We start from the raw sequence: 13,655 nt of genomic DNA, 5'->3' as shown, positions 1-13,655 counted from the left end.
AGGGGTTACTAGATGGTTCTTGGCACTGCATGAGTTCAGATTTGTGGTAGAACACAGGCCTGGGAAAACACCACCAGAATGTGGATGCCCTCCCTAGAGTACACTGTAGGGTTCCTAACATTGCCTCTGACACCTCCATGTCGAGGCAGAGGGGGGAGAATATGTACAGGACACCAAGAATGTGTCCTGGACAGCAGGTACATTTCCCTGATATTTGAGTTCTGTTCCCTTTATGAGAGGAAGTTTTGGAGACATTGCTGGGTACTCGGGGGTTCTCACCTATGCAGGGTGAAGTATTCCAAGGGAAGTTTGGTTGGAGAGGACTGATTTTCAATACTCTCTGGATTCATAAGTCCATAGTAGGGACCTGGATTGTTGGAGGTTCAAGGGGTTTTCAATGGGAAGACCCTCCAAACACTGACTACCAGGGCTCTGGTCCTAAAGCGGTTAAGCCCCAGAAAAGGAAGGTTTGAAAGGCAGCAAACGGAAATCGGCACCTGTGTTATGAAGCAGTATGGAGTAGCTCACAAGCTGAAAGCACAGATGGGTGAACTCTCTTGGGAACTGAGACACTTGTTGCTGAACCTCTGTGGCATGTCCAGTACCCTGTACTCCAAACCATGGAGGAACCCTACCCCAGTGTGGGGAGGGACCAAGAGTTTAGCCATAAACCAGTTGTATGGGTCCTTGTTTTTCTAGAACTGTGAACTTGATTTTGTGCTGAAGGAAGCCATTTACGTTACCTGTTTTGCTGGCATTAAATAACTGTTTGCTTGGTGGCCAAGACCATATAGCAGTTTAACAGGGCAGGTTCCACTCAGAACAGGCCAGGTTGTCTTTGGGAAATAGACGTATAAGTGCTGCCATCATTGCTGCAGAGGTTAAAGGGGTGGGGGGTCAGCCTGTCAGTGCTCGGACCATATGCCGCTCACTGCATCAAATTGGTCTGCATGGTTGTCATCCCAGAAGGAAGGCTCTTCTAAAGATGATGCTCAAGAATGCCTGCAAACAGACTATGGACATGGATTACTGGAACCATGTCCTGTGGTCTGATGAGAGCAAGATAAACGTATTTGGTTCAGATGGTGTCAAGTGTGTGTGAAAGAAATAAGGTGAGGAGTACAAAGACAAGTGTGTCTTGCCTACAGTCAAGCATGGTGGTGGGAATGTCATGGTCTGGGGCTGCACGACTGCTGCCGGCACTGGGGAGCTACAGTTCATTGAGGGAACTATGAATGCCAACATGTACTGTGACATACTGAACCATAGCATGATCCCCTCCCTTTGGAGACTGGACCACAGGGCAGTATTCAAACATGATAATGACTCCAAACACACCTCCAAGATGACCACTGTCTTGCTAAAGAAGCTGAGGGAAAAGGTGATGGATTGGCCAAGCATGTCTCCAGACCTTAACCCCATTGAGCATCTGTGGGGCATCCACAAATGGAAGGTGGAGGAGCGCAAGGTCTCTAATATCCACCAGCTCCGTAAAGTCATCATGGAGGAGTGGAAGAGGACTCCAGTGGCCATGCCCAAGAGAGTTAAGGCAGTGCTGGAAAATATTGGTGGCCACACAAAATATTGACACTTTGGGCCCAATTTGGACATTTTCACTTAGGGGTTTACTCATTTTTGTTGCTAGTGGTTTAGACATTAATGGCTGTGTGTTGAGTTATTTTGAGGGGACAGTAAATTTGCATAGTTATGCAAGCTGTACACTCACTACTTTACATTGTAGCAAAGTGTCATTTCTTGAGTGTTGTCACATGAAAACATATAATAAAATATTTACAAAAATGAGAGGGGTGTACTCACTTTTGTGAGATACTGTATATATATATATATATATACAGTGGTGTGAAAAAGTGTTTGCCCCCTTCCTCATTTCCTGTTCCTTTGCATGTTTGTCACACTTAAGTGTTTCGGAACATCAAACCAATTTAAACAATAGTCAAGGACAACACAAGTAAACACAAAATGCAATTTGTAAATGAAGGTGTTTATTATTAAAGGTGAAAAAAAATCCAAACCATCATGGCCCTGTGTGAAAAAGTGATTGCCCCCTAAACCTAATAACTGGTTGGGCCAACCTTAGCAGCAACAACTGCAACCAAGCGTTTGCGATAACGTGCAATGAGGCTTTTACAGCGTCCTGGAGGAATTTTGGCCCACTCATCTTTGCAGAATTGTCCTAATTCAGTTACATTAGAGGGTTTTCGAGCATGAACGGCCTTTTTAAGGTCATACCACAACATCTCAATAGGATTCAGGTCAGGACTTTGGCTAGGCCACTCCAAAGTCTTCATTTTGTTTTTCTTCAGCCATTCGGTGGTGGACTTGCTGGTGTGTTTAGGATTATTGTCCTGCTGCAGAACCCAAGTTCGTTTCAGCTTGAGTACACGAACAGATGGTCGGACATTCTCCTTCAGGATCTCTTGGTAGACAGCAGAATTCATAGTTCCTTTTATCACGGCAAGTCTTCCAGGTCCTGAAGCAGCAAAACAGCCCCAGACCATCACACTACCACCACCATATTTTACTTTTGGTATAATGTTCTTTTTATGAAATGCAGTGTTCCTTCTACGCCAGATATACTTGGACACACACCTTCCAAAGAGTTCCACTTTTGTCTCATCGGTCCACAGAATGTTGTCCCAAAAGTCTTGGGGATCATCAAGATGTGTTGTGGAGAAATTGAGACGAGCTTTGATGTTCTTTTTGTTCAGCAGTGGTTTTCTCCTTGGAACTCTGCCATGCAGGCCATTTTTGCCCAGTCTTTTCCTGATGGTGGAGGCATGAACGCTGACCTTAACTGAGGCAAGTGAGGCCTGAAGTTCCTTGGACGTTGTTGTGGGGTCTTTTGTGACCTCTTGGATGAGTCGTCGCTGCGCTCTTGGGGTAATTTTGGGTGGCCGGCCACTCCTGGGAAGGTTCACCACTGTTCCATGTCTTCACCATTTGTGGATAATGGCTCTCACTGTGGTTCGCTGGATTCCCAAAGCTTTGGAAATGGCTTTATAACCCTTTCCAGACTGATAGATCTCAATTACTTTCTTTCTCAATTGTTCCTGAATTTCTTTGGGTCTTGGCATGATGTGTAGCTTTTAAGGATCTTCTGGTGGGCCTTACTGTGTCAAGCAGCTCCTATTTAAGTGATGCCTTGATTGTGAACAGGTGTGGCAATAATCAGGCCTGGGTGTGGCTGGAGAAATTGAACTCAGGTGTGGACAACCACAGTTATAGTATGTTTTAACAAGGGGGGCAATCACTTTTTCACACAGGGCCATGATGGTTTGGATTTTTTTTCACCTTTAATAATAAACACCTTCATTTACAAATTGCATTTTGTGTTTACTTGTGTTGTCCTTGACTATTGTTTAAATTGGTTTGATGTTCCGAAACACTTAAGTGTGACAAACATGCAAAGGAACAGGAAATGAGGAAGGGGGCAAACACTTTTTCACACCACTGTATATATATATATATATTTTTTTTTTTTTTTTTTTTTACCCCAAATATAAATCTGTTTGTCCCAAACAAGTCTATTCCAAGCATCAACTATTCTGCAAGATCTAATGCAGCTCTACATGGTAGCCAATCAGCTTTTAACTTCAGCTTGTTCAATTAGGCTTTGACAAGAAAACTTGGAAGCGGATTGGTTTCTATGCAGATCTGCACCAGATTTTGCACTCTCCAGTTTTCGTAAATCACCCCAAATACTTCCTAAGATTACTGTCCATAGACTAAGCCCAAGGATGCTACACCAGGAAGGTGCCTGGATAAGTATACATACCTGTGGAAAAAAGAAGGGGGGGTGTACAGTGTACAGACATTGTTGTTGCTTTGCCCAATCAAGACCTCTTTATGGTTCACAAGGATAATAATTACTGATAACTGTTAGGGGTGTGCTACTAATGCACTGTGGGTGATTTTTGCAAACGAAAGAAAAAAAGATGAGTACAAAAGGTGAGGTTGTTGTCGGTAGCAACCAATCAGACTTCATCTTTCGGAACAATGAAAACAAGAATTTTGTATTTACATATCACACAAGCCACGCTGCTCCAGGTAAATCGGTAACTGCAGTTCTCTTCATCAGCATGCAAGGGGTGCCAGCCCAGTACGCCACCGCAATATGCACCAAAGAAAGTCCAGTCGGCTGCAGGGGAGCCAAGACAGTGCAGCCAACCGGACTTTCTTTGTGTGTAAGAATTTTGGATTTGTCACTAGGGACAACAAGTTTACTCAAGGAATAGTACATATTATTAAAATCAGGAGAACATTTTGTTTTGGTCTGCATACTTATGATATAGGGAAATAAATGATGAGATCAATGAAAAACGAATGCTTTCCATCTTTCAAAAGTTTTGTAGGAACCCAATTCCAGTCTGGTTCTTGTTACAGGAAGTATCCTGCTATACAAAGATATGCCAACTAAAAGGGGGTAATATAGGTCCAGGCCACTTGCCCCTTACCTGATTAGGGCTACAAATCTCTGCATATATCAGAAGTGAACTTTTAAGTCCAAGTTCATCTTTTCACAACTGCTGCGTCTAACATCATTTTCTTCCTTGTATTTTATAACTTTCAGCCTTATGCCCCGTACACACGATGAGATTATCAGACGAATGATCGTCAATTTTTTATTTTTTTGCATGCTAATCTCATAACAAATATGAAGAGTTTACTAAATTCACGAAAATTTGCATACAACAGAATAAAAATTCGGAAGTGATGTCATGTGTTGTAATGTACTGATTAAACGAAAATCGTACGATCTGGCCTCCTCTGAAAAAACATTTGTGCATGTCCGATCGAATAATATCAGGTGAACTGTCCAGATCGGCTCTTGAAAGCTCTGTACTAACGATCAGATTATCGTACGATCACTCTGAAATCAGTATTTTCCTTACTATTTTCTGATCGTGTATAGCGGGCATTAGGCTTTTTACACTCTACAATATGATCCTGCTTCCAGCGCTGTAACCAATGTTTTCTAGATGAATAGTCACTATGGTACACATCAGAGTTTCTGTGTGTACAACTTGGTTGGTACTTCAGGTCATGCACAGTGCAGAAAATAGGATCTTCAGGAAAGAAGCAGAGCACTTCCGTTGCAAAATGAATTAAAACATTTTTTTTTTTACATTTTGCTGCAGTTACATGCCGTGTTTGTTTTTAGAAGCGTTTTTTTGCAAATAGTCAAAAATGAAAAACGCCTGTAAACGAAACGCGGTTAAATGCGAGTTACCGTGTTTACAAGCTGCTACAGGCATTTGGCGTTCCAAATGCCTCTGAACATCCATCCTGAATGCATTTTTTTGCTTTCCAAAAAATGCTTCTAAACTCAACTGCCTAGAAACGACTATAAACAACCCTGTGTACATGTACTGCTAAGATAACAGAGTTCAGGGGCACCTCAAAAAAAATAAATAAAAAAAACGCCCAACTGCTCCTCAGCCCTGGTTGACATGGGTGCGTTTTGACATGTCAAAACAGCGGCAATTTCCGGCAATGGCACTGTGCTGCATTTGCAGCGCCGCGCCGATTTCAAAAAGTTGTTTGCGTACTACTTTTTGTGATTTCGGGGTGCAATTTCCATTGACAGAAACTCGCACAGATGTCTGTGAAACCACCGCCGAAATCGGGAGTGACCTTCCGGCGTGAAATTGTGCGAGTTCAGCTCAACTCGCATGGCTTCATTCCCGCAGCTCAATGTGAACCCGGGCTAAATGTCCGTTTACCGGCAGCAGTGTACATGAATCCTAATATAGGATTCATGTACACTGTATAAAACTCAAAAAGGTTTTTACAGCTTTGGTTCCTAAACTTATACTAGAGGGACAGGTGGGCAGAAGAGCAGGTCATATGTTCTTCTGTCTGGCTGCAGACTAAAGATTGTCTTAAAGGATTACAAAGCACACAGGGAGATCTAATCCTTCCAACATGCGGGTTCTATCCTGTGGCCTCCTCCGAGGTGTGAGGACTCCTATGGGAGCCTCCATGGGAATTCTGAATAACAACCCGACTCCCTTTGATAATAAGAGGTGGCAGCTTAGCTCTAATACCTGTGGAGCACATACTCAACCAAGAAGACATCAATTTTACTCCATATAGGGCTATGACTTGAACATCAATTAAACCCCTGTGTTTGAATAGACTGGTTGCCTAACCTCAAGGTTTGCCTATTGATCCAGTCTGATTATCAATGCTATGTCTTCGTTCCCTGTCACTCAGTAACATTAGTTTTGGTATTGCATTATTTACTCATACATATATTAAGCAATAAATAAAATGTAAATACTTTACCAGGGGCAAAAAATTCCAAGCCAAAGGCGATACCAAAAGCAAAGTTTGTATTATTCATATAAAGCTGAAACCCCAAGAATGCCCTTTATCGCATACTTACATTGGCCCAGCGTGGCGCAATAAAAGATGCATATCCCATACCTGATGGGCCACTGGGGAAGCTGACAATCACTGTAGTATGGGCGCTTCTACAGCGACAGCTGCGATCTTCCTCCGATTAGACAAGGTGGAGATCATGACATCAATGTCCCTATTCTCCACCTTGTCCAATCAGAACACGCCTTGCAGTTACTTGTAGTTATAGTGGAACTTCACTCTCTCAAACAACACTGACTATTTATAATCCTCATGCGGCTAGCATTAGTAAATAGATAGGAAAATATATTATATTTACTTGTTTTAAACCTTTTTTTTCCCCATTTCTTCAGTTATTTCCTGGTTTCCATGCGTAGGCAAATTATGTCATACATCCCAGGAGTCGTCAGGAGAGGAGATTGGGTTTTCTCAGCTAAGCACACTCTCCTGCCTGCATGCCTAAGCAAAGGGCAGATGGATTCCAGGAAGTAAATGCTACATGAATCATTTGCCCTCACTCAAGATGGCCACGATCAGAAATGCTAGGGTGGTGTTTTTCAAAGTTATTTCTCAGCAAAATAAAGCATGGAGACATGGATGGATGGGAGGAGTTTGCTTTGAATATTAAGAATGAATTATGCCGCGTACACACGTAGTGGACTATCTGGCGGACTTAGTCCAGCGGACTTCCCACCGGACTGTCCGCCGGACTTTCTGAACGGGCCACTTGCCCACACACGGCACTTTTTCAACGGACTAATACGGCGTACTAAGTCCACCAGACTATCTGCCGTGAAACGAACGGACTCGCCCACACACGTGGAGGAAAGTCCGCCCATTTTGAGCACGTCTCCAGGTAGGCGGGGCCCGCGAAGGAGACGTCGCTGTCCCCCCCACCTGGTATGGACTTAAAGGGGAACCCTAACGCCGAAAAAAATCGGCGTGGGGGTCCCCCCCAGGTCCACATCAGACCCTTGTCCGAGCACGCTACCCGGCCGGCCAGGAAAGGGGGGGGACGAGCGAGCGCCCCCCTCTCCTGAGCTGTACCAGGCCGCGTGCCCTCAACATGGGGGGGTGCCTTGGGGAAGGGGGGACCGCGCGGCACCCCCACCCCAAAGCACCTTGTCCCCATGTTGATGAGGACAAGGGCCTCTTCCCGACAACCCTGGCCATTGGTTGTCGGGGTCTGCGGGCGGGGGGCTTATCGGAATCCGGGAGCCCCCTTTAATAACCTATGTGAATGAGTATGGGGTACAATGTACCTCTGCCCATTCACCTGTAAAAAAAAGTAAAAAAAACACAACACACAAGGGTTAAATAGTTTATTGCACAGCTCCGGGGGTCTTCCGTTTTCGGGGGTCTTCTCGCCGGACTCCTCCGCTACCTTCTGCTAGCTCTTTTACTAGCGGAGGAGCCCGGCTTTCTTCCTCGCCGCCGCCCTCTTCTTCCGACTTCGGGGGTCTTGTCCCCCTCTTCTACCACTAACTTATAGAGTTATTTTTAGCTTTCAAAGTGGCCTATCAGATAAGTATACTTATAGTAAGCCAAACTGGATCAATGTAAGTATGCAATTCAGGTCATTCCTAGAGTTCAGCTTTAATTTGCTGTCTCAATTTTTCTCTGTCTGTATAATAGAAAATATACAGCAGGCATAAGGGTCCTTATACATAGACGGACCAATCAGGTCCACCTGTCAGATTTTTAGGCAGATCTGATCAGACCCTCCAGTCCCTTCTATGGAGCAGCAGGTGTCAGTGGATATGTGTCCGTTGGCATCTGATCTGAACCCAGGGCCCTGCATTCACTATATCTGGTCTCCCAAAGAACATGGAAATGCAAGGATTTTTGTAAATATAAACTGCTTAATACCACTTCTCATCAGCAGTTAGAGCAGTCTTGTGACTTCTATCAGTGTCTGCTTTTAGCTTGTAAGAGGAGTTTTCATTCTCCTCTGATTGTCCTATGAGGATGCTGGACCCCCTGACCCTCTGTCTAGACAGTGCTGATTGGCCCTGTGTATTAGAAATACACACCAAAACAGCATTCACAAATTGCCCCCAAGGCTCTGTTCTATCAGCAGATAGATTGAGGACAGTGGAAGAAGGAGGATCAGAGAAGGCGCCTTTTTACACAAAGGAGCATTAACCCCTTAGGTTCCACAGTGACTAAAACAAGCATGCTTTACTGCATATACAGACTGAGTTTACTGTTGTGGGTTTAGTACCACTTTAAATTAAAATACATTTTTAAAAGTTAACAGTCTTTATTCTTTTAGTAAATCATTGCCTCTATCATAGTTTAAACAGCAGGCATGTTTTTTTTTTTTTTTGGGTGGTTCTCGTACTTGGTTGTGGCACTCATTTAATTTCAAGCAATCACAATAATTTCAAGGTAGCTTATGTTGACAAATTGCTAACATTTCTAAGGACTCCTAAAAATTATAGTTGTTAGGCTGCGCTATTGATCCATTGTCTTTAAATGTGAAGCCCAGATATAAAAGACACCAATGAATGAGCTTTGTATTTGTTAATGCTTCATTAGGTGTATTTGTTAAATGGCAGCACCGTGAGTGTAGCTGAATTTGATCTGGTTTCAGCCTTTTGCAGTCCTTGTTTTTAGATTTAGAACTACAGCGGGACTTTGAAATGACTTCTGTATAGAAGTCAGTGTAAGTTGCCTGAGTCTTCATAGAAACACTTTCCTCCTCTCTGGGCTGTCTGCCAAGAAAAGAACAAAATGATACAATGTTTACACTTGAATGAATGAAATCATCTCTGTGTGTAGAAGTTCCCAGTTTAACCATTTAAAGACTAAATCTTTTCTGACACTTGTTGCTTACAAGTAAAAATCCTGTATTTTCTGCCAGAAAATCACTTAGACCCCCCAAAAATGCTATATATTTTTTTAGCAGAGATCCTAGGGAATAAAATAGCGGTTGTTGCAATATTTTATGTCACACGGCATTTGCACAGAGGTCTTTCAAATGCATTTTTTTGGGAAAAAAATACACTATTTAAAAAATAAAAATAAAATAAAAACAGTAAAGTTAGCCCATTTTTTTTTTTTCGTCCAAAAGTTTTGACTACCTGTTTTTATTTAATATATAGTTTTTTTTTTAATCTAAATCATACATACAAGTAAACTGATTGGAGGTTTGTTTTGTTTAATAAATGTTTAAATGTAAGAAATTTTCTGTATCACTTATGAAGGCTGCTTTCACACTGGAGCGAGCAGGCGTTGATGGTAAAACGCAAGTTTTAGTGGCTCTTTACCATCATTTTAGCGGTGCTATTTGGCTGCTAGTGGGGCACATAAAACCCAGCTAGCGGCCAAGGAAGAGGTTAAATGCGCCCATGAAGCACTGCTGCCAAATCGCATTGCATGCGCTTCGGCAGTGGTGCCCATTCATATCAATGGGCAGGAGTGGTGGAGGAGCGGTATACACCACTCCAAACGTGCTGCTTGCAGGACTTTTTTTTTTTAAGATCCTGCCAGCGCATCGCCTCAGTGTGAAAGCACTCTGTCTTTCACACATACTGCAGGGGAGCCATTTTGCAGGCACTTTACAGGCGCTATTTTTAGCCCAAAAGCGCCTGAAAAACGCCCCAGTGGGAAAGGTGTGTTAGATCAAGGGGGATTAAAAATAAATAAATAAATAAATAAAAAAGGAAAAAAATAAATAAATAAAATAAAATCGGCCTAATATATCGGCCCAAAAAAATCGGCATCGTATATAGGCTATCGGCCGCCATGATTTCTAAATATCGGGAATCAGCATCGGCCACAGAAAAACCCATATCGGTCGACCTCTAGTCCTTGTACAGCAGAGCTCAAACTGGAGGAGGGAGAACTAACACAAAGAACCAATTGGTTGTGCTACAGTGCAAACAGCAGAAGGGAGTATGGTCTGGAGTGTAGTGCATTCTGTGCAGACATTTTGTTTGGATTAGCTGCTCTGTGGCATATTACAACTTTCAAACCCCGGGGGGGGGGGGGGGGGTGAATCGCCTTCCCGTCTGATGCAATGTTGATTTTGAGTCTTGCCAGATGTTCCTATCTAGCATTTTGGATATTGTAAGTATTAGGTTGGACCTTACAGTCCACCTATAGAAATGTTGTTTTTGATTTTTATTACCTGTATATTTTTCACTGTATATATGCATTCAGTTATGCGACTGTATTTTTAGATGTGGTCTACCCGGTTTTACCCCTGAAGAAGGAATAGACTTCCGAAATGCGTTGGGCTTCTCTGTACGGATGCTACATGTTAGAGCCCTTTTGCCATATCTAAACATGTTACATTGTAACATCTTGGACACACAGGTCTGGTTTTTGACCATATGACATTATGCCTTGTATACATTGTCCATATATATTATGTCTGTATATACATTTAACCTTTTTTATGAGTTTACAATAAATATTGTATATTCATTTTTTAACTCATTGATTTTTCTGGTGTACTGGCCTTTAAAATCCCATCATGAGTGTCTCCTTTTGACTTTATTACTGCAATTGGAGATGTTGGCAAAAACACCTACAGTATAATACCACTTACCCTATGTTAGCTATTATCCCTATAAGTGATAACCAATTTAGGACAGCTCTCAAGACAGTCCACCCAATCTTCCAGAGTCGGCATATCAGTCTTCCAGAGATCCCAAAGACACTCAACTTTTGGAGATTTAGTATAGAGTAGGGCAGTATACAAGGAGGAGAAAGGTTTATGCTGGACCCCTGGGCTAGCAGCTCCTCTATGGGGTAATCTTGGAGGACTGGTGTATGAAAAATCTAGAACCTAACGGCATGTCTTAATTGGAGATATCTGAACAACATCCAGCAACGAATCCGAAACTTTTGAAAGAGCTGTGAAAAAGAGAGCAGGGAACCAGCTGCCTTAATGTCTCCTAGGGTTTTGACACCGTACCGTGCCCAGGCCTGGGGGGCTGGAATGGTATGAAAATGGCCCAGGGAGGGGTTTCCCCACTGGGACTGGGCAGGAGACCAATGGTTGGACCTAAGAAATCTGTGGTTATCTGTCAGGGAAATTGTATGCACAGTCATGCACAAAGATGTGTACATGCTAATAACAATTCTCGAGAGACAACCAGACATTCCCTAACTCGCGCACATGCGCATACTAATTCTCGAGTGGCAACTAGCCATGCCCTAACTCACGCGTGTGTTCGTGCACATACACGTTAGCTGGAGGGTGTGTGAATACTTGGCGCTCATTTGCCTATTTAAACTGGCTCCAGAGACCAGAGGATTGCTGAGTGGTCAACAGCTTCTTCCTTTTGTGACCTGTTGCTGTACTTCCCAGCTTGTCTTAACCCTGATTGTTCCTGATACTCCATTGCTGATTCTGGCTTGTGACCTGACCCTGCCTTCTGCCTTACTGCTTTGGTACCTTCTCTGCTCGCCCGATGTTGACCCCAGCCTGTCCTGACTCTGCTTTGGTTCATGATTCTGCACCTCTGCTGCCCGGCTGATACCGATTCTTGCCTGCCTGACCACCCGAGATCCTGCATCCATTTGCTTGCTGCCCATGGTTCTGCACCTGCTGCTGTGTCTCTGCTTCAGCCAGCTCATTAGTCTGCTTGCTGTTCGGCACCCGCTGCAAGGTTCTTCCATGCCCTATTATATCCTGTCATCATCTCCAGGAGAAACAGGACAGAAGGTGTAAGGGGAAGCCCTCTCGTCAGTTTGGCATCAACCAGGCATCTGACACTATCTTTTGCCCAGACTAGTAGGATAGTCCTAGTAGGACTTGGTACATCTTTATAGGCCCTAGACCATCTACAGACCTGTTATGGAGTTCAGTGAGGGAGCCCAGGAAGGCAGCCTCCAAACAAGTGGAGACCCAAAGGGCTAGACCTCCTCTGCAGTTGCGCAGTTTAGAAAATGTATTCTTTGGTCATGATCATTTAAAATACAAAATCTAGTTATAAGTATTTAAAATATTATATGTCATATCTGGTATGCTAAGATCCAAAACAGACTTACAATATGTGCTCTATAATATTCTGCATATATTGTATTGTCTTTTTGGTATTTTGACAATTACTACTTCTGTTTGTCTGCTGTCATTATGTAGATGAGTTTTATATTACTTCAGTTGCCAATGTAATGACTGTCTATGAGAGTTGGTCTATTATGTTGGTCTATTAAAAGAAAGCTCATCCACACAATAATCAGCTTTGGATTCTCTGACACAAATCCTCTTTCAGTACAATCCATCGGGCTACTTATTCACGAGCACATATACAGTTGTGATCATAAGTTTACATACCCTGGCAGAATTTATGATTTCATGGCCATTTTTCATAGAATATAAATGATAACACAAAAACTTTTCTTTCACTCATGGTTAATGTTTGGCTGGAGCCATTTATTATCAATCAACTGTGTTTACTCTTTTTAAATCATAATGGCAAACTACCCAAATGACCGTGATCAAAAGTTTACACACCCCAGTTCTTAATACCGTGTAATACCTTTAACATCAAGGGCAGCTTGCAGTCTTTTGTGGTATTTGTGGATGAGGCTCTTTATCTTCTCGGATGGTAAAGCTGCCCATTCCTCTTGGCTCTCCAGTTCCTGTAAATTCTTGGGCTGTCTTGCATGAACCGCATGTTTGAGATCTCCCCAGAGTGCCCCAATGATATTGAGGTCAGGAGACTGAGATGGCCACTCCAGAACCTTCACTATTCTACTGTAGCCAATGACAGGTCAACTTGGCCTTGTTATTTGGATCACTGTCGTGTTCGAATTTCCAAGTACAAACCCGTGCACAGCTTCCTGGTTGATTAATGCAAATGTTCCTCCAGTATTTTTATATTTTAGTATTGATAACATGCTGCATTCATCTTGCCAACAATTTTGACCAAACTTCCTGTGCCTTTCTAGCTCACATCCCCAAAACATCAGCGATCCACCTCCGTTCCTCCGGCCTTGTGGACTCCTCTCGAAATGTAGCATTTATGGTTGTGACTAAAAAGCTCAATTTTGGTCTCATTACTCCAAATGACTTTGTGTCAGAAGGTTTGAGGCTTGTCTCTGTGCTGTTTGGCGTATTGTAAGCAGGATACTTTGCGACATTTACATAGTAATGGCTTTCTTCTGGCGACTCGACCATGCAGCCCATCTTTCTTCAAGTGCCTCCTTATTGTGCATCTTGAAACAGCCACACCACATGTTTTCAGAGAGTCCTGTATTTGACCTGAAGCTTTTTGTGGATTTTTCTTTGCATCCTGAACAATTTTCCTGGC

At 43.0% G+C, this 13,655-nt stretch overlaps 1 protein-coding gene across 8 annotated transcripts in view; it reads right to left on the bottom strand.

Moving 5' to 3' along the window:
* Window positions 1-13,655, bottom strand: part of WDR17 (WD repeat domain 17) — a 150,890-nt gene that overhangs the window by 116,601 nt on the left and 20,634 nt on the right. The gene's annotated exons all lie outside the window — the stretch shown is intronic.

This window comes from Lithobates pipiens, unplaced genomic scaffold, assembly GCF_037356315.1.
Source record: "Lithobates pipiens isolate NorthernLeopardFrog02 unplaced genomic scaffold, aLitPip1_a1.2 Scaffold_13, whole genome shotgun sequence".
In the NCBI taxonomy this organism is placed as follows: Eukaryota; Metazoa; Chordata; class Amphibia; order Anura; family Ranidae; genus Lithobates; species Lithobates pipiens.
Note: the sequence above shows the minus strand (reverse complement) of the source record. Positions and strands in the feature narration are given on the sequence as shown.